This window comes from Oryzias melastigma, linkage group LG8 (assembly GCF_002922805.2).
Source record: "Oryzias melastigma strain HK-1 linkage group LG8, ASM292280v2, whole genome shotgun sequence".
Taxonomy (NCBI): Eukaryota; Metazoa; Chordata; class Actinopteri; order Beloniformes; family Adrianichthyidae; genus Oryzias; species Oryzias melastigma.
In genome coordinates this window covers 3897568-3905287 of record NC_050519.1, presented here as the reverse complement: position 1 = coordinate 3905287, position 7720 = coordinate 3897568, and the positions used below count along the sequence as shown (strand labels likewise).

The 7720-nt window shown below is 40.6% G+C and overlaps 1 long non-coding RNA gene across 3 annotated transcripts in view; it reads right to left on the bottom strand.

The window, feature by feature from the left end:
- The window catches only part of LOC112147017, a 144504-nt gene that overhangs the window by 46794 nt on the left and 89990 nt on the right, over positions 1 to 7720 (bottom strand). Inside the window, exons 2-3 of one of the 3 annotated variants that reach the window (XR_002919360.1) lie at positions 1902 to 2349; positions 936 to 1031 (exon numbers count right to left, since the gene is read on the bottom strand). This is a non-coding gene — a long non-coding RNA (uncharacterized LOC112147017). Of the gene's footprint in view, positions 1 to 935; positions 2350 to 7720 lie in introns of all 3 variants that reach the window. The other 2 variants (XR_004948304.1, XR_004948303.1) reach the window with 2 other exon arrangements.

Sequence of the window (7720 nt, the reverse complement as noted above, 5' to 3'; positions counted from 1 at the left end):
AAAAAAAAAAAAAAATGGTTAGCCAAAACAGCTAGCATGTAGCTGAAAAAAATAGCTAAACTTCAAAATTGCCTAAAAAACTTAATAAAAAGCCTAAATTAGCCAAAACAGCTAGCATGTAGCTGAAATATTAGCTTAACTCCAAAATACCCCAAAAACTGAAAAAAATGTAACTAGCCAAAAAAGCTAGCAAAAAAGAAATATCAGCTGAAAACAGCCTAAAATATCTTAGTGAATGCCAAAATATTCCCAAAAGCTAGCAGAACACTAATTTTTAAAACTTTAAAACTGTAACTTTTTAACATAATTATGAATAATAAAAATGCAGGAATATTATTCCAGAATAAATCAACTTAAACCTTAAATAATTTTCAATTATTTACTATTATATATATTGTATTTCATTTAAGAGACAAGTAATGCAGGTACATTGTAAAAATAAAATAGCATTTCCAGTTTTTACTTATTTTGAATCATGAGTCACAAATGCTTCCATAGTCGGCAGCTCCAGTAATGATAACAGTCTTGTCCTCAAGCCCCACCCCCTTTGACTGGATTTTTACATGTGGGTGGAGTCAGCCTTTACTTCCCTGTTTGGTTACCCTTTAAGGCCCATTGGCCACACCTGCCAGGTGAGCAGAATTACTGGATGGATAAAGGTGAAGCGCAGCAGAAAGACGTAACACCTCCACCCATAAAAACTGAGACAGGTGCGTAATAGTTCCTCTTCTATATCAAGTTTCAGTCGGTGTTTATGCGTAACGTTCAAACCGCTCCTCCAATTTTGATCTCACAATACAAACAGGATTATCCTTTTTGAAAGTGCAGCATGTACTGTGAATTTCTCTGAGGAGATTTTGAGCTTAAAAAAAAAAGAAGAGGACACGGTGATTTCACAAAGTAACAGAGTTCAAAAGAGCTGTCTCAACCCTTACCTCCCAGAAACGAGAAGTGTTCGTTTGCTAGACACCCTCCACCGGTGTGAACTTTTTCAAGCCCCGGCAGTCTTTCCCCCGGACAAATCGGTATGACTAAAAAACAGAAAACACACAAACAAAAAGGGACACGTTTTTAAAAAGACTTCCAAAGCATAATTAAGGAATGCCCGCGCGGGAGAGGAGGTTTGTAATGAGTCAAGGCCGTGAGCGGCGGAGGAACAATGGCAAAAGATGCTGCGTGAAGGAACCGGTGCCTGCAGGGAGCTCTTAACACTTCAGAAGAATGCATCTCCCCCTCTTCACTCGTTCATCTCACTGCCGCCGCATAAAGACTCCTGGTAAACATGACACACAATAGCTGCGCCTTTTTGGCCAAAAGTGAGAAATTGCTGGGATCAAAGCAGTCCAATTATCTTGTGTTTATTGAGTGCCAATTATCCTGACAGTGACAGGAAGGATTCAGTCGCTCCGTTTGGTAACAAAGACTGTTGGAGTTTTCATGTGTTCGGTGGCCGCAGCTTTTTTTTTTTTTTTTTTTTTTACAAACGAGGTCAGAACATAATGACTGGAGGACACGACTGCTGCACAGATCATAGCAAATTAAAGCTAATTGCATATAACAAAAGCAAAAAAACAAAAAATTGCTTCATCAGAGAGCCGCTCTTGAGAGAAATTTCTCTAAACAGCATTTTGGTAAATGAGAGAGAAATGCCTCCTCACACGCTGCTCGGGGATTTTTAAATCAGAAGAGCTGGGCTCCAGTGACACACTCGATCCGTTTATGGAGGTGTTTTGCATCCCCATCAGGGCAGACATAACCATTACACATGATGAAAGTAAGAGTTTAACGCTTTATTTTTTTTATGTACCTTATCCTGTGCCGATTATATGGCTATACAGACAAAAGCCTTCAAGCTACACAAAAAACACTTGAAACAAAATTGGTTTGATTTTTTTTTGTACCGAAGAAGCTTCTAAGACGTTCCACATGACACCATCAAAATCCAATCATCCATGCATTCGGTTTCTTGAATTGTGTCGGCACTGAAAAGAAACACAAACCAAAAAAATAAAATGACAATAATGTGACCAAGATTCCAATCTCCATATGAGAACGTCTCATGCTTATCTGCTCGAAGTGACACTGGTCGGCTTTAAATTCAGCTGTGCGAACTCCTGGCAGTAAAATAACCAATAGTTTTCCAGTTTTTCTTTTGCAAGTAGATTTAAAGAACATTTATTGGACTTTTTTTCTCCTCATGTAGTCACCTCCCGGGTGTCCAGATCACGATGTCTTCTGGGATGAAGGCCTCTTCTCGATTCTGAAGATGTAAACTCGTAGGAATCACAGATCGCTCCACAGAACGGTTCAAAGCTTCGTTTCAACTGCAAGTTCCACCCTGGTGGACGGCTGAGACGACGAGACAAAAGACAGAAATGGTCATGAGATAACGACAAATCATGAAGACTGCTCACCCAGCCATGTTGAGTCAGCAGCTCCCTGCTAATGGCTGCTCAACCAAAACTACCAAACGAAAACAAATAAACAAAGCCCAAAATCAAGACTACCAAACCCCAAACCAAAATAACAAAACCCAGCCGTGTAAGACTGCTGAGAGATCCTGTTTGGCACAGAACATTTTTTTTCTTTTGTTTGTGCCAAAAAATAGAAAAAATTCTTATTTATTATTTTTAAAAAAATAATGCAAATCCAAATTTCTTAAAGGCTAAAACCAAACTATGTGGCTCCTTCTAGGTTTTGATCTCTAAAAAACGAGCCTAAATGGTTCTTTTACTGCTAAAGGTTCCCGCCCCCTGCTCTAGAGCAACCCTTCTCTCCAATCATGAGATAGAAGACCACACCTCTTCCACTTGGGAGACTGTCAATCAAACGCCTCAAAATTCAACTCAAGACCACGCACTTTTTGATCCACTGAGACATCTGATTGGTCAGTTTATAACTTGAATACTACAGTAAAAAAAGATTTCAGAGCAAGATTGGTGGTTCTAGCAAATGAGTAATCGCTGTTCATGCTCTAAGGGAGGGGTCACTCAGTCCAGTGCTCTACAGTTAATGGTAGTTACCTGTTCTCCACTTGGGCTACTCTAGCTACAAGGTAAATAATGCAGGATTGGACTGCGAGACCAAGCCCTCTCTTTGTGTAGGCCGGCCGTGCTCCACAGCTCCTCTCCTGAATATGGATGCCCCGCTCGGTTAAACAGCTTGGCATCACTCCCACTCCCCCACCGTCTCTCCAACTCAGGCATCATTTTTCTCACCTTCCTCATCACCTTCAGTCTCTTTTCTGACAGGGTGTGAGAAACTTTACTCTTCGCTGATGCTGCAGTGGAATTTCAAGGTGGAAAAAAACTTCTGAGCGGCACCTGAGCATCTTCAGCTTTTTTTTCTCACTCAAACTCTAATACCTTTCTTAGGTTTTAATTAAAATGTCAAGATACATATTTCTCCTACTAGCTTTCCATCGCAGTCTTTACAGCAGCTGCTTATCCAGTCTTCAGTTGCACCGACTTCTACCGCCGTCCAGCTCGTTTTGGTATTCTGTCAGAGTGGCTGCACGCCCACAACCTTGGCCAGCTCGCTCCGACAGTGAGAGCGAGCGATCCGACCTGCAGCTGATTCTCTGCCAAGCCAGGTTTCGGATGCCTCGCTGGAGAAGGCAGCGGGGCATTAGCTGAGCTCAGCACACGCACGGCCTCCTCCTCGCTGCGTGTTCGCCTGCACACGTTCACACTACTGCTACCACAAACGATTATTTAAATAGTCGAATAATTACTGATTTTTCTTTTTCTGATTGGTCGACTAATCGAGTCATGCACAAACTGGATGTAAAGCATACACTTTAACCAATTATTAGCTTTAAACAAACTAAAAATGATATATAGCATTACCTGCAATAATGCTAGTGGGAATGCTGTAAGCTGAATTTGGTCGCTGAAGATTCTAGTGCTGATAGCTGAACAAGCTGAAATCAAAGTCGATAGCAAGCTAAAATATTAGTTAAATGCAAAATTAGCCTAAAAATTTGAAAAAAGCGCAAGTTAGCCAAAGCAGCTAGCATGCAGCTTAAATATTAGCTAAACTCCAAAATAGCATAAAAAATAAAACAAAAAAAGCTGAAATTAGCCAGAATAGTTAGTATGTAGCTGTAATATTAGTTAAATTCCAAAATAGCCTAAAAAATTAGAAAAAATTACAAAATTAGCCAAAACAGCTAACATTTTATATTAGCTAAATTCAAAAGTCCCCCAAAAAATGAAGAAAAAAAATATTAGCCAAAACAGCTAGCATGTAGCTGAAATATTAGCTAAACTCCAAATTAGCATAAAAACAAAACAAAAGCTTAAATTAGCCAGAATAGTTAGCATGTAGCTGAAATATTAGCTAAACTCCAAATTAGCATAAAAAACAAAACAAAAGCTTAAATTAGCCAGAATAGTTAGCATGTAGCTCAAATATGAGCTAAACTCCAAATTAGCCTAAAAAACTAAACAAAAAAGCCCAAATTAGCCACCATAGTTAGCACGTGGCTGAAATATTAGCTAAACTCCAAATTAGCCTTAAAAATTGAAAAAAAATCTTAAATTAGCCAAAACAGCAAGAATGTAGCTGTAATATTAGCTTAACTCCAAAAAAGCATAAAATACAAAACAAAAAAAGGTTAAATTAGCCAGAATAGTTAGCATGTAGCTGAAATGTTAGCTAAACTCCAAAAAACATAAAAAACAAGACAAAAAAGTCTACATTAGCCAGAATATTTACCATGTAGCTGAAATATTAGCTAAACTCCAAATTAGCCTAAAAAATTGAAAAAATCCTGAATTAGCCAAAACAGCTAGCATGTAACATTAGCTAAATTAGAAAATAGCCTAAAAAATGAAAAAAGCTGAATTAGCCAAAACAGCTAGCATGTAGCTGAAATATTAGCTAAACTCCAAATTAGCCTTAAAAATGGAAAAAAAATCCTAAATTAGCCAAAACAGCTAGCATGTAGCTGTCATATTAGCTAGACTTAAACAAATAGCCCAAAATAGTCCAAAAAAGCTAGCATAACGCCATTATAACTTTCAACTTTACCACTCTGACTCCATATAATATAAAGAAACGACTAATCGACCATTAAATTAGTCGTAGTCTATTTTCGTCGATTAGTGGACTTATCATGGCAGCCCCAGTTCACACCCTCACCTCCCTGTCATGGCTGAGCTCTGAAGAAGTTACACCTCTCTCTCCCTTTTCAGGGGCGTACCTGCTGAAAATTCTCTCACTTCTCCTTATTTATTCCTCTTGGCTTCTTTCCCTCCTCGTCGGTCTGTCCTGCCAACTCCCTGGTTTAGTTTTCAACACAGCCGCTGGGGAAGTCCTCGCTCATCGCTGGTAGTCTTGTTTCTTACCCAAATAACACAACTTCACAAGTAGTTTCTGCACCTCTGGGTTTCATCTGAGTCTCACATGCCATGTCTTTCAAACACGTTTAAAGGACACGAAAGATGGAGAGCTAGTCAACTGAAGAAGAGTCCTCTTAGATGCCAGAACTCACACTGAGTTTTCTTTTTCATGTCTGTGCTGAGACATGCAGAGAAAGTGCACAAAAAGTCACTAAAGTTTGACTCTCTTGTCATTGCCGCTTTACTTAGCTGAAGAGGTTTTTGGTCTGTTACACAAAGTCTCTACTTTATTTTTATCTTTTAGTCAAAGCTGCCACTTCTGTATCACATAACTGGCAGTACAGTGAATAAAGTCGATGAATAAATTAGTCTTGGTGAAAGCAGAGTGCAGAGATTTGGTGAATTATTTTGCATGCTTACTTCTTTGTGTCTGTGCGTGGTGATTGTGCTCCACATTCTTAAGAAGCAGGGGATTACAGTGAGGGGTCTCCTGCATGAGCGGTGGTGGGAGTAACTGCATATGCACTGCACTCCTTCACCACTTCTCTCTTTGGCTGCCTGCGCCCTCTGATCCGAACAGGGGATTTGACACAGGATCTTACAGTAGCGTTGACACTTCATCTTCGTGCTTCCCGCTGTGATCTGTCAGCAGAACTCCTGTTGGGATCCACGCAAAAGCAGCTCAAGCAGAAGCCTGTTTGAATAGCTCGGACGGGGCGCATGTGGCGTACGCTCCAGATGTGAGAGCCCTTAAAGGTGATGGCCGATAAGAGAGGACGCATTAATGAATGCTTCTTGAAGTGACTTAAAGACCCATCCTGATCATCTTTTGATCTATATTTTCAAAATGGTCTTTTAATTATGATTAAGCCATTTTTAACAACAAATTTTTAAAAAATGGTTGTTTTCTAGGACCTAGTTTCTACAGAGCGGCAGGAGTGTGTTTTTGCAGAGCAAACCTGCCCCCATTTCCAATCATCCCTCTGTTTACAATCCCTCTAGCTTACAGCCCCTTACACCCCCAACCCAACCAACAAAAATTAACGTTTTGGGTTTCCCTAACCCAACCTCTGGGCCGCGAAACAGAACCAGTCCAGTACTGGGACGCAGAGTGCACTGGTACTCTAATCCAGGTTTGTGTCTGGGCCCAGTACTGCATCTGATACCGGTTTGATACTGGTAACGCGTCTAGTACCATGTCTGGTACAGCGTCTGAGTTAGGGTGCTTATACAAGGTTTGGGTACTGGTACTGGACGATTCCCGAGGACCAGTCCGCCTCCAGTACTGCATCTAGAACCATGTTTGGTAATGTGTCCGCGGTAGGGTATCAGTACCAGGTCTAGGTACCGATACTGGACGCTTTCCAAGGACCAGTCTGCCTCCGGTACTGGTATTGCATCTGTTATCGCATCAGGTATCGCATCCGTTATCGCATGCAGTACCGCATCTGTTATCACATGCAGTACCACATCCATTATCGCATCCGTTTTCACATCCATTATCACATCCGGTGTCACATCTGTTATCGCACCCAGTATCGCATCCCAAGGGTTGCGGATTTGATTTAACAAACAGCCAGGGGACACCAAAAAAGTGACGTGGAGGTATCCTTGACCAAACGTCTGGACTGGACTTATATGGAACCATATTTTGAGCGTTTCCATTCTAAAATGGACTTATTACATCAGACTGATTTGCACAATTTTTTGTCCCCCGTTGGTTGTAGGTTCATAGAAAAATGGAACGGACCACTTAGGGCGGAGCTACTGCCCGCTCTCGATGAAATCCATTGATCGGCAGAAAGGTATTAGGAAAACAGCAACCACAGAGAGATATGTGGATCCATATGTGGATCTGAAACTCTTATTTGCACAAAAATAAAACCCAGGCTGTGGAACTAATGAATTTGTACAAAGTGCAACAGACGAAAAATATGTTGTTGTATAGACAACGCCAAGCATACCTGATGCATGGTTGTGATTATATTCAAACCTACAGACATACTAAGATTTTATTTATTTATTTAACCTTTATTTTACCAGGAGGATCAACTGAGAACATTTTATCTTTTACAATGATGACTCTTTGGTTCATGTTTCAGGATGGGTCGGTGGGTAACCAACATTACCACAGACCATAAAACTACTGTAAAACACAAAGCGGGCGGGGCTCGCTGAGCCAGTCGAGATCCATGCAAAATGCACCCAGCAGACTTCACTCGCCACTACTGACGGAATCCTGGTTAGTTTCTTTTCCTTTGCTAAGTAATATGCTTCATTACATCGAGTAATTCGCCAAAAAACAGTAACAGATCGGTGGTCCTGCCAGAGAACTTGGAAATAGTGCGAAGTTTGGTGTTACTTTGAATAGACCA